General features: G+C 40.0%; 1 long non-coding RNA gene across 2 annotated transcripts in view; it reads left to right on the top strand.

Annotated features, from left to right (window-relative positions):
• The window catches only part of LOC103662445, a 512,157-nt gene that overhangs the window by 220,741 nt on the left and 277,768 nt on the right, over positions 1–13,648 (top strand). The window lies entirely within an intron of this gene.

Below are 13,648 nucleotides of genomic sequence, written 5' to 3'. Positions count from 1 at the left end.
CCTACACTTATGAATGGATAGGTTCTTCCAGTTACTGGGTTTAGGAAATAAATTGTTAACTGACCTTTAATTGACGTCTCATAGTGCCTTTATAGACATTTCCCAAAATAGCTTTAAGTAAACAAAATTTCACGTTTCAGAAAAATACACTGATAAAGTAGTACTTCCAAAACTCGATGCACTGACGCAACAGAAAATAAAAAAATAAAATTGCAATTTTGATTGTAAAAGCATAAAGAAATTGAATTCAGCTTCAAAGGGATGCTGCCAAGGACTTCAAGGGTACCACTGAGATTTTATTAGACCACAGTGATCTGCTTTGGAAGGCTTTGAAGTTAAATACCCCCATGAAACTTGAAAGTATACAGCGTAGAACCTAGAATAAAACTGCTTGGGGCCTCTAATCATCTACTTATACGGATTTTTGAATTGCAAAAGAAAATCATATTTGGACCTTGTGTGTGCGGTGTTATTCAGAGCAAACAACAGAGAATTGAGAAATTGTTGACTTTCCGTAAACAAGCTCATCTTGATTAGATAAAACATTACTCTCAAACAGTGGAGACTTTTGTCCAGGAATATGGGCCTAACCCTTAACCACGCAGCTTGTTGGCTGTGTGGCCTCGGGCAAGAGACTTAACCTCTTAGAATCTAGATGTTTCCATCTTTAAACCAGGGTACCATTCCCTACCTTCCACTATGGGTAAAGATGAAGTGAAATTAATAATGCCGAGTGCTGGGAATAGTGAAGAGCACACAGTGTATCTTCAAGAGATCATCATTATGAAGTGTGCTTTTTCAGATTCAAAAATTCAGCATTAAAATCAGAATGTTTGAGATGCATCAGAGTCCGGAGAAAACTCCCAAGTGTCATTCTGCCTGATTTTATTCTTAGCGTTCTTTTTCACTTAACAATTATTTTTCATCCCAATATAACGCATAAAACATAATAGAAAGGGCTTTTTATTTTGTCAGTTCTTGTGTTCTCTCCTTTATTTGGGAAAATAGCTCCTATATTTTGAGATACAAAGTATAATTTTGTATTACCAAACTGTTGCTATAGGAAGTTTGAAAATTTGGAAAATAGAGAAAAAAAAAACAGAGAAAAAGAAAAAAATGGGATTTTCCCCCATTACTCTAAAATAAGTCTTTAAAAAAAGTTTATTAGTATTATTTTTAAAGATTTTATTTAAGAGAGAGAGAGTGTGGGGCGCCTGGGTGGCACAGCGGTTGAGCATCTGCCTTCGGCTCAGGGCGTGATCCCGGCGTTATGGGATCGAGCCCCACATCAGGCTCCTCCGCTGTGAGCCTGCTTCTTCCTCTCCCAAAAAAAAAGAGAGAGAGAGTGTGTATGCATGGGGTACAAACGGGGGGGAGGGGCAGAGAGAGAAGGAGAAGCAGACTTCTCACTGAGGAGGGAGCCGGACCCCAGGGTCCTGGGATCGTGACCTGAGCAGATGTTTAACCAACTGAGCCCCCAAGGCGCCCCCCAAAATAAGTCTTTTTAAACGTTTTTATGTGCTTCTTTTCTTCTTATGTATTTGCATGTGGTTAATTCAATAAATATTTGATTAACCATTTAATAGGCCTGAACCATGAGTTAGGAAGAGTGATTCACTGCCTGTTCTTACTCCCCATTTTCACAGTGTAATTCGGGGCTTGTCTGTTAATCAGCATGGTTACTGACAGTGTAGGAGCACAGATTGGAACATTCCTTGCAAGTTACTCACGTAGGTCCTTTGGTTTTCTTCTTCCTTGTAAATGGGATTAACCTCCTTTGACTGTCTTTGGAAGTCTCCTATGAAATGTCGTTTAGCTGTGGTTCTGTGCTGCCCCCAGGTTTGTGTGGGCTTGGGGTCTCAGACTGTGTGTCTTTGATCTGGCCAGCCCACCTGCTGTTACCCTGCTCCGGTAATAACAAACCTTAGAACTACTGCAGAACCTCTGACATTCTCGACTACATTTGGTGACTTTACCATCACGTTCCCTGTGTTTTGTATGGTATGCTCATGATTTAACTTCTTTTATTATGATACGCGCAAATAATTTTACTCTATTAACATTGATCTAAACCAAATTGAATCCCCCCCTCCCCTGAGTCTCTAGCTGGGCCTTAGGGAAGCTTTTATTCTGATCAAACTAGTAATTCTGTTCGTAGCCAAATAAGATCTTCCTTCCAGAATTTTATTATAGACCCCTATCCTCCTGGTATCAAAATCAAGTCACTTTATAGGAAATGAAAAGGAGCAGCTGTGAGATCACAAATGTCAAGTTTAATTAAAACACTTTTCATTTTCTAGTACTCTGTATACATGACTGTGGATTCTGTGTAAATCTAGAGGTTTCCTAATTACTCTGCTTAGTAATATCAGGGCAGGCTTTGTTTCTACCTGGAAGTGTAGATGCCAGTCCAATTACTGTGGGTCCTCCGGTGAGGATTATTAATCTACTGCAGGATAGTTCTACAAGCTAAGCATCTGCTTCACAAATCTGATTTCCATATAGATTTCAACAGTTACAGTCTTGTTTACTGAAAACACAGCATATTTGGGAAATATGTCACAGCACATAGACTTGGGTTGTAACTTGACAAGCAGAGCTCAATTATGCAAGCCCCAAATATTCAGAATTTGTGGGATGCTGGTGTTGTGAGACATCATCCAGATCATCTGTCCCTCCTTGAGCCCCATAAGGGAAGTTACATACCCATAATCACAGATCCAGTAAACAGTAAAGCCAGGCCTTGAACTCAAATCACCTAATGATGTTGGATCAGGTCCAGCGTATAGTCCTCTAATTAGATTTGCTTTGATTTATACACCTTTATGCACCTTTCATGTACGGATTCTGGGAGCTGACTCTTCTTGCTCATATATTACAAGTAAGGCAGGAAAATTTATCTGACCCCATTCTCTATCAGAATTTCTTAGAGAGCTAGAATAACGTTTTGCAGGTGATTTGTATTAATGCGAGAAAATTGCGTACTGAAAAACAGAAGAGTGGGAATTGGAAAAGATTTACTGTTCACGAAGCAAAGCATTCATATTTTCTCCACAATAACACAAGGGGACCCTTTGTCCTTAGTTTGTGATAAAAGTGTGCAGTGTGCTTTGGAACAACCTCGGAATCGAGACACCCGAAAGGTATGCTCACTTTGCTATTTCAGCTACTCAACACCACTCATGTTCTGGTAAATTCTACTTATTAAGTGAACAGCGTTTTCAGATACACTTATTTTATTCAGCCTTAACACAGCTACAGCACTTCTGCCTTCATGACTTTTCTTGATGTTACGAATTATACTCTTATTTACAGAGCAAGGGTAAAGGAGATAAGCGTATAGTTTGTTTTCTTTCGAAGTTGGAGCTTCATGCAGGCTAAGAGTCAATACTCATGTAATGTTTTTGTTTGAAACATGTATCTAAATGATGCATCGTAACATTGTTACCTTTACCTTGTAGATAGACTCGATTGGTTTCGTTTGCAGGAACTTTGTAGATTCATCAGCCTAGAACCATTTTTGTTGATTTTCCTCTTTTCTCATCATATTTACTAATACAGTCCTCTTAAAGCCCTCATCAGCTTAGCACAGGAAAGAACATCGGTGATAAGAGGGGAAGGGAGTCATATGTCATTACCTAATTGAGGTTCCTCTCATCCTGTGGCCATCAGTCAGGTTTAGACTCCTGACGGATATTGCATGAGGGGTAAATAAGCAAATATCCTAGCATTGTTCAAAAGCAAAGTGTATTCCCTAAGTCCCTGATACTTTCTTAACATTGTGACTTAGATTCGGTGATCTAGAAAGGAGCTAGTATAACATAGGGATTAAGCAGTTGACCTTGAAGCCAAGCTGGAGAGTTTGAATTCCAATTCTATTTTGTATTTCCCATCTGACTTGCATTTGTTAACCCTTTGGACCTAAAATATACACCAGCTTCCTAGAGTTGTTGTCAGAACTAAATGCAGTAATCCATGCAGAGTGCTTAGTACATGCACGGGACATGGTGAGTGGGCAATGATAGTGTAAGGTGAAACGAGGATGAGGATGATGCAGATGGGACTGCTTCTAACCGTAAGCTTTGAAGCCCAGAGAGCTTGTTGTGCAAAACCACCTTCTGCTCTTGGAAAATGTCCTGCTGTGTTGGCTGGACTGAGTACCTGCCGCAAAGTAAAAGGGGGGTGGAAAGAGAGCAGAGCGTTCCACTGGAGGGAGAGAACGTCTTATCAGGATCTATAAAGTAAAACTGTGTGCTTGAGTCTTGGTATCTGTAAATAACTTTTCATCCTACTTGTAAGAGTTACATTTCTCTAGGGAGTACTGTGGTGGGTGAGGATCTTAAAAATCGTATGGAGTGACCTTTCTACTTGTAAGGAAAACTAGCGGAAGAAGGGAAAAGAAAACCTCCAATTGTCAATAAGGACCATAATGCTTAGTAACAGCTAACTCACTGTAGCTCTCAAATTGAAAAAAACAGTTTGTAAAGCTTTGAAAGGCTTCTGAAGAATGAAAAAGCCAAATCCTAAGATTTTAGTTTTAAGAGGGACAAACGATTAAATGTAAGTTTTGTTTTCTTTTGTTTTACGAAATGCACTCTTTTTGCGAACAGTCTTAGCAAGGACATGAAGTTACATGTATTTTACAGGGTTCGGTTTATTTGAATATACAAACTGGATTCAGCCAAGTTAATGTTTTGTTGTATGTGTCCTAATTTTGTTGTTAGGTCATAATGTTTGCCAGGAGGGGGTGGTCGTAGATTTGATAAGTGCTCAAACATTTATGGAGTAACAAGTGTGTATTAGGTATTGCTAGATGCCTGAATACAAGGCACTTGACCTTCTAGAGGGAGCACCACGGACTGTGCTCCCATAGTGTTTTGTACAGGCTTATTTTAGGGCAACGTAGATAATATTGTCAGGAACGATCTGTGTGTCTGTTGCACACAACGAACTCTGCATTTTTAAGGCAAGGTGTTATGCTTTTCTCATTGTTGTTTCCCAGAACCTGACATAAAAGAGCTTCTTAATAAATTTAGGTAAGTATTGAGCTGTTGAGTTGTAAGAATAGAGAAGGTTAAAATGTCTGCGCGTGGACTTGGGCTTATCTAAAATGGAGTACCAGGGACCAGATTTACCCTTCCATATGGAACAGCTAAAAGAAGAGACAAAGATACACGAAGCAGAAGTTCTCAAGACATTGAACATCGGACACTGAAGGATCTTGATTCCTGAGATGAGTCTGGAGAATGGGGGACCAAACCATTTCCTCGTAGCAGTGGGCTTCCAGAGTGCAGGCCACACTGCAGAGGAGAGAGCTGCTTGAGAGGACGGCCCAGGCCATCTGCAGAAGACCCAGCTGGAGGACTGGGAAGAATTCTGATCAGTATTCTGGAAAAGGAAGTTATTTGGGAATAGGGCAAGAACTACCCAGAGGGATTAGCGGGAACAGCATCTACTTTCACACCGGTTCTGCAGGAGTACCTTTTTCTACCACTCAGAGTGGAACGCATGACTGATGGTACATCAGGTGCAGAGCTCAAAGAGGTCTTAACTCAGTAGGAAGGCAAACTGATCCTAAAGTAAGTGGTGCCTTGTTTCCTCCATACAAGGGTTGAAAGCAAGACCCAAAAGGATCAAACTATTTCAGCAATTAACCTCATCTCCGTTACAGCTTTAGGCAAGATTCACACTGTCTGGTGTGTTGGACAGACCCTAATGGAGCCCCCACCCCCATGAATATCCACCTTGTAGTGTTCACTCCACAGTGGAATTCCCTCCCGTCAGTCAGATGGCTCTAAGGAGGTGAGTCTTTCTACAACCTGAGCATGCTGGGAGGCAGATATTCCTGGCCCAGCCCCCGATGGGACTGCAGCTCAGGTGGAGCCCTGATTACAGCGTTGGGAAATTCTGAGCAGAGTACCCATCTGTGCGTGGGTACAGAATGAATTTGTGCTGCCTTACGCTGCTAAGTCTATGGTAATGTCTTATGCAGCAAAGCAAACTAGTATTTTTGACATCCAAACATCATGACCAGAGAAGGAGGAAAATAACTCCCCTAATGAGAAGAAAACTGACCCATCACTGACCAAGGAATGACAGAGGGGATAGAATTAGTAGACAAGGGTTAAAACAGTAATATGACTATAGGCTCTATGTTCAAGGAACTAGAGGAAGGATTGAACATGGTAGATATAGACATGAAAGATATAAAAATGACCCACATTTAAGTTCTAGACACAGAAACCACAATGTATTAGGCGGAATAGATGGAATTCACATCTACTGTCAAAGACAAGATTCCTGAGTTTGAAGATACAGCAGCAGAAACTTCACAATGAAACACACAGAGGAAAAGAAGGTGGAAAAGTACAATGAGCACAGCATTAAGGAGTCGTGGGATGACTTCAGGTGGCCTAACATACGTAGAACTTGAGTCCCTGCTGGAAATTTCTTTTCATCAGTGGTAGCAAAAGTAGCTGATTTGTTGGCTGCTCTCTGTCTGGGTATCAGAGAATCTCTGTATAAATTTGTACAGATCCCTACCTTTGCATCTGGATCTAGCCAGTGAGTTTTATTTAAAACAAAGCTGTAGCAATTCTGAATTACTTTCAACATCGTGTTGGTAGACTGTGAGTATCCTTGACAAAATTTGTCTCGTTGCGATGAAACTTGTGTTACTTAGGTTTTGTCGTACTCAGAACTGCTTCAGTATTTTGTTGTTGTTGTCTGTTGCCCATTCCTCCCTTCTGACACAGTGCTTTTGGGAAATCGCCGCTTTCCTCCTTTCAGCCTACGTGGATCGGGTGGGGTGATTCCCACCCTTACTTCACGGGAAGTCCATGATGGATTCTGCCCCCTGGCTACAGTGGTGGGTTCAAAACAGGCATTTCCACCTTTAGGCTCAGGAGGATCTTGGGCAAGTCTTTGACTTCGCTGGTTGGAAGAGAGCGGCTTTCTCTTTCTCTCTAGATGCAAAGCTGAGCCTGGAGGTGACGAGCTGCCGCAGCTGTTTTGTGACCAGAACTTGACCACTTGATGTCCTGTGAGAGAATGAGCCTCCAGATCAAAAAGAGTAGAGTAGGTTGGAGGATGGGAAGGAAGAGGGGAGGAGGAGGAAGACCACCACCACCAATAAAATCCTTTCAGTTTTAGCCAGTTTTTGTCAGATTTCTTTCTCTCATAACTGAAGGAATGCTAAGAGGGATAGCTTTATTCACTACATCTCAGTTTTGTAATTTATCACTCTGAAAGAGGAGGATGAGACCTGGACCCATAATCTAGAGAAGCATCACTCACTGACTTGTAGACACCTCTACTAGTTTTCTATAGATGTGTGCACAAATATAAAAAAATAATTGGAAAGGTTTTTTATTGTTGTTTTTTAATTTCAAAAGCAGGCACTGATAGAATACCTACTAGGGCTTATGGAGAGTGAGGAGGGTGCACTTACTAATTATTATGGATCTAAACAGTTCACTTTGGGTATTGATTCCAGATAGCACAGTCCTGTGTTAAACTGTTTTAGTATGTATGTGAGCAGCGTGTCCAGGTCTTCCGTCCCAGTTTCATCTAAGAAGACCATATTTTGGAAAACCAGTGCTTTTGATCACTGAGCCAAAACTCCAACCACTAACTGTTTGGTTTATGGGTATCATTGACTCAGAAATAGATTCTTGATGCTCTTCCTGCTGGTGAATCCTCATGCAGCATTGGAGTTTGGGGGTGAAGCTTTCTTTTATTTCTTTTTTCTTTTTTTTTAAGAGAGAGAGGGAGAGAGCGAACGAGCATGAGCTGGGGAGATGGGGGAGAGGCAGAGAGAACCCTAAGCAGACTCCAAGCCTGACGTAGTGCCTGATGTGGGGCTCGATCTCAAGAGCCTGAAGTATGACCTGAGCCGAAATCAAGTCAGATGCTTAACCGACTGAGCCACCCAGGCACCCCTTGGGGGTGAAGCTTTATGCCTTCCCTGGAGGTAAACCTGGCAGATGGGATCATTTGTCAAGATGGAAAACATAACTGCATAAATAGTGATTGGCAAAATTATTTAGATGTATTAGGCCTGGCCTTGTTCTAAGGTAATTTTGATGAGTTCATGTAGTTTAATGGTATAATTAGTATACCCAGAAAGAGACGGTCTCCACTGAAATCTGGGTTCTTCCATTCACTACTGGGTATATAAGTTTTAGTATCCCTCCTCTGCTTTGTAATGGCAACTCCAATATTTCCCCTGCCTCGGTCATGGTGTGATTTTAAAAATATGATGAGGGGCACGTGGCTGGCTCAGTCGGTGGAACATGTGACTCTTTATCTCAGAGTTGTGAATTCAAGCTCCACGTTGGGTGTAGAGATTACTGAAACAAAAATCTTAAAAAATATTTTAAAAATATGAGATCATTCATTTCAAGGACTATACAAATACAAAATGTTGTATTTACATGTTTTTTTTTTTCCTTTTATATTGCTAAGTAACTCACCTTTACTTTTTTCACACCCTAAAGCATCAGTGGATAATGGATCTCAGACTCCTTTCCTAGAAAATGAAAAAGTAATCCCGAGGCTCAGGATACTTAGTGAGCAGTGAGTGGAAGATCCCACAGCTGAGTGTGTTTTCTGTCAATATTGTCAGTTCATCATAGCTCCCATATTAGTAGCTTATAAACTGCTTATCTCCATCCATTTATAGACCTCTACAGACCAGTAGTGATGGGTTTAGAGTGTGCTTTTATAATCTTGGGTGTTGAGATTGTTGAATTGTGTCTCTGTGTTAGCTCTTTTTCCCTCTTCTCTCTCATCTGTTTGTTAGTATCCGCGGATAGATGTGTGGGCATCTCGTGGAATTCTGCAAGGTGCCAACACATTTCTATGAGTCGTTACTATGCTGCTCTTTCTAGTCCAACTCTGCATTTTAAGTGTTTGTCATTATCATGGGAAAATACCTTCCCAATCAAAATAAGGCATTCAGAGAAAGAGAAAAAAAAAATTTGATGCCACGAGATGAGTGTTAAGATTTTCCAGTCTCTGGCTGTACAAGTAACATAGATGAGTTTCCTCATCTATACATTGAGGAAAGTATTTGGTTTGACCATTTCTAAGGTACTTTCCAAACCTTAAAATTGATAGCACTTTGTTGTTCTTTTCATTTTGGGCTTATTTTTAGACACATTTGTGCCTGGACGTTGCTTTTGTAAGAATATGGCTATAAGATTAAATCACTAGTATGTATGCTGTCTTTTGCTGCCGTATGCATTGCTGGTTATTTTCAAACACTGGAGAAAGCAAGTGAAACCAATAAAAGCAAGCAGTTGCGAACAATAGTTCTTTATTACGTGACACCAAATAAACAGGTTTACAAAATATGAAGCTCTCTAAGATGTAGACTGTATTGAATAACCACATTTCCAGGTGAGGGGTTTTTCTGTAAATGAGTGTAAGAATTGACCGACAGTGCAGTGTTTCACACAGTGACTTGAGTATAGTACCTGCGTTTCTTACTCTTTGTTCTGGAAGCAAAACCAGTATTAGTCATTACTAACATTATTTTACATACTAGCAAACATTAATTATAGATTTGGCAATTAAAAATTAATCTCTCAAAAAAGCAATTTTCAAAAAAGTTTTTATTTCCTGGAGCACCTGGGTGGCTCAGTACCTTAAACGTCTGCCTTCGGCTCAGGTCATGATCTCAGGGTCCTGGGATCTCAGGTCCATGGGCTCCCTGCTCAGCGGGGAGTCTGCTTCTCCCTCTGCTGTTCCCCTCTCTCATGTTCTCTTTCTCTCAAAAAGATAAATTAAAACCTTTAAAAAAAACATTTTTATTTCCGACTAGAACAGTATATCTACCACTAAACAAAACATAATAATAAATGAAACTAGATACCTGGTTATAAATAAAATTTAACCTGTTTTTTCCAAAACATTTATTCGATTATTTTTCTTGAATAGATATTACCTAATTTGTGCTGTTTGCTTTATACTGAATTTGGAATATTTAGAAAATCATCTTCATGATTCTCTTCTTCGTGTAATTGGAGTTGACTTAAAATGGAATTTATACATTTCCCATTCATTAACAATGCAGTATCAATCTTAGCTATGAAGAGGAATGAGTCATAACCATGTCCAAAGCTAAAATCAATAGTTTTAGAAACTTCTTATAGAGAAAATAAAATGTATTTAGTTATTTACTACCCTAGTTCTGCTCTTCCAAATGTTTGCCTTACACCCATGGAAATGAATGATCTGGTTAAGAAAATCAGCAGTCCGAAGGAGGAAAGGCAAAGGCAAACTTGGGATCAGACGGTCACTGGCCATGGTTGGAGGCAATGTGGGCAGCAGGGGCTCTCTGGTGAGAGTCCTGAAAATGCTCAGTCCCTGCTGCCAAGAAAAAGGAGTGTCCCATGAAATGCAAATGTGGAAGAAAGGGTGAATGAAGGGATTTTTAAATTTAAATTTTATTTTTGTTTTTAAGGGTCTCGTGTTTTAATGGTTAAGCCTGAACCATTGACATTTAGTTTTCTGAGTGGAAAATTATTTCTGAGTCTTTTTCCCTGACCCAATAAATTCAGTGCAAATTTATTGAACACCTACACTGTATCAGATACATTTTAAACTGGTTACAGGAAAGATAAATCCAGTGTCTAAGAACATAGCTGAGAAGTGTTTCTTAGGCGTCTTCGATAGCGTTTGGAAATTACGTTAAGGTTATGGGACTACAGTTTTGTGCTAGGAAAATTCATATTCCCTCAAAACGGGATTCTGGTCACACTTCAACGCTCCTTTTCATTTAGGGTTCTCAATAACTACTCTATGTAGAGCTTCGGAAGTGGATGATGTTAAACATCTGGGTTTAAGCCTTTGTAGACATGCCATGTAGGCATGTGTAACAGGGACAATGACGCTTACCCCATAGTGTCCTTTCAGAAATGGAAGGACCTCCTGCATGCACATCCCTGAGCATTTTATTGGCGTGCAGAATGCTTCCGTGGTTAAATGCATACGTCAGATAATAACGCATAATGGAATTTTTGAAACTACTTATAACTACATGATACTAAAAGTAATGCATTTCAACCTTATGTGATGAAATAAATGCAGTATTTTAGGGGAAATATATAGTACTAATGGCCATATTAGAAAACAAAAAAATTGAAAATTAATGAACTTATGGCTTAAGTTATTTTTGATCAGGGTGAAATTCCTATAACAGGAACATAATCATTGTGAAGCAAGGAGTTCGGTGGCACTGAGCACCTTCATGGCATTGCCACGCTCCGCTCTCTGCCGCTTCTCATTGTCGTGACCCTTGAGAGAACTCTGTTCCTCATGGGCAGTCCCTGTCCCTTCTGCCCTCCACCCAGGCCCTGGCAGCCACCTATGTACTTTCCGTCTCAATGGATTCACCTGTTCTAGGTGTTTCATATAAATGTCATCATAAACTAGGACATCTTTTCTGCCTGTCAAATGAAGTCATTTTTATAAGAATAACATAGGGTAACAATAAACCTAGAGAAATTAGGACAGGTTAATAAAGTTTAAGACTGAAATCTGTGAAATTGAAATCAATGTTACATAAAGAAAAAAAGAATAAAAGCTTGTTGAAATGAATCAAAGCATGTGGGAAGAGAGAGAGACACACACAAAAAGAATATTAGGAATAATTACTGATATAATTTATAGAGAAGACTCTATCAAGTTTTTATGGTAAACCGATGAGACATAAATGAATAGTGAACTTGATTGCTGTACAGAGAAATGAGATGAAGACTACTGCACGAAACCACTTGTGAGCAAAGCTGAAGCACCTGCCTTTGTTAGTCACTGCAGATTCGCCTAACCAGTTTGCAAAATACTTGAGCTTTTTTTTTTTTTTTGTGAAATTGAGCATGCACATTCCTTACTCTCTTGTCATTCTTTTACTAAAAATACACCTTAAGCTTGCTGTCACATTGATGTACTAGAAAATATGCAAAAATGTCCATAACAGTACTGAATATAAATGAAAATAGAAAAATAAAGGAAAAATCCCTTGGTACATACACACATTATAGAGCCCTGCAAGTAAATGAGACGCATCTATGAAATAATCGTGGGATCATCATCTTAGGTGAAAGGCAGGTCACAGAAGACTGAACCCAGCATGCTAGCCCACAAAACTAAGCCCAGTATTGAAGGATACACCCATTTGTGATTCAAAGATGGCACTGTGGTGATCAACACTGAAGTTCATGGTGGTGATCATCTGGGGTTGAAGACCAAGGGAGTAGCCCAAAAGTGGATTATAGGCTATTTGTAGTATTCTTTTTCTAAGGTTCTGAGTTCACAATGGTACTTTCATTTTTATAATTCATAACTTACCTAAAAGGTGTACGAGTGATTATATCCGATTTTTTAATTTAAATTCAATTAGCCAATATATAGTACATCATTAGTTTCAGTTGTAGTGTTCAGTAATTCATCAGTTGTATTTAACACCCAATGCTCATCACATCACATGCCCTCCTTAATGCACATCACCCAATTACCCCATCCCCTTATCCACCGCCCCTCCAGCCACACTCAGTTTGTTTCCTATGATTAAGAGTCTCGGGGCGCATGGGTAGCGCAGTCATTAAGCGTCTGCCTTCGGCTCAGGGCGTGATCCTGGCGTTCCGGGATCGAGTCCCACATCGGGCTCCTCAGCTGGGAGTCTGCTTCTTCCTCTCCCTCTCCCCTGCTGTGTTCCCTCTCTTGCTGGCTGTCTCTCTGTCACATAAATAAATAAAATCTTAAAAAAAAAAAAAAAGTCTCTTATGGTTTGTCTCCCTCTCTGATGACTTCCCATTCTGTATTCCCTCCCTTGCCCTGTGATCCTTTGCGCTCTTTCTTATATTCCACGTATGAGTGAAACCCTATGATAACTGTCTTTCTCTGATTATTTCGCTTAGCATAATCTCCTCCAGTTTCATCCCTGTTGATGCAAATGGTAGGTATTCATCCTTTCTGGTGGCTGAGTAATATTCCATTGTATATATGGACCACATCTTCTTTATCCATTCATCTGTTGAAGGGCATCTTGGCTCTTTCCATAATTTGGCTACTGTGGACATTGCTGCTATGAACCCTGGGGTGCATGTGCCCCTTCGGATCACTACATTTGTATCTTTGCGGCAAATCCCTCATAGTGCAATTGCTAGATCATAGGGTAGTTCTATTTTTAACTGACTGTTTTCTAGAGTGGCTGCACCAGCTTGCATTCCCACCAACAGTGCACGAGGGTTCCCCTTTCTCCGCATCTTCACCAACACTTGTTGTTTCCCGACTTGTTAATTTTAGCCATTCTGACTGGTGTGAGGTGGTATCTCATTGTGGTTCTGATTTGTGTTTCCCTGATGCCGAGTGATGTTGAACGTTTTTTCATGTGTCTGTTGGCCATTTGTATGTCTTCTTTGGAGAAATGTCTACTCGTGTCTTCTGCCTATTTTTTGACTGGATTATTTATTTTTTGGGTGTTGAGTTTGGTAAGTTCTTTATAGATCTTGGATACTAGCCCTTTGTCTGATATGTCCGATTTTACATATTTAAAAAATAAAGTGATAATAGTTTTAGAAATTCATGAGGACCAAGATAATGGAGGAAATTATTTTATATTGTTATATAGTATGACCAGTAA

Source organism: Ursus maritimus, unplaced genomic scaffold, assembly GCF_017311325.1.
Source record: "Ursus maritimus isolate PB19 unplaced genomic scaffold, ASM1731132v1 scaffold_16, whole genome shotgun sequence".
In the NCBI taxonomy this organism is placed as follows: Eukaryota; Metazoa; Chordata; class Mammalia; order Carnivora; family Ursidae; genus Ursus; species Ursus maritimus.
Note: the sequence above shows the minus strand (reverse complement) of the source record. Positions and strands in the feature narration are given on the sequence as shown.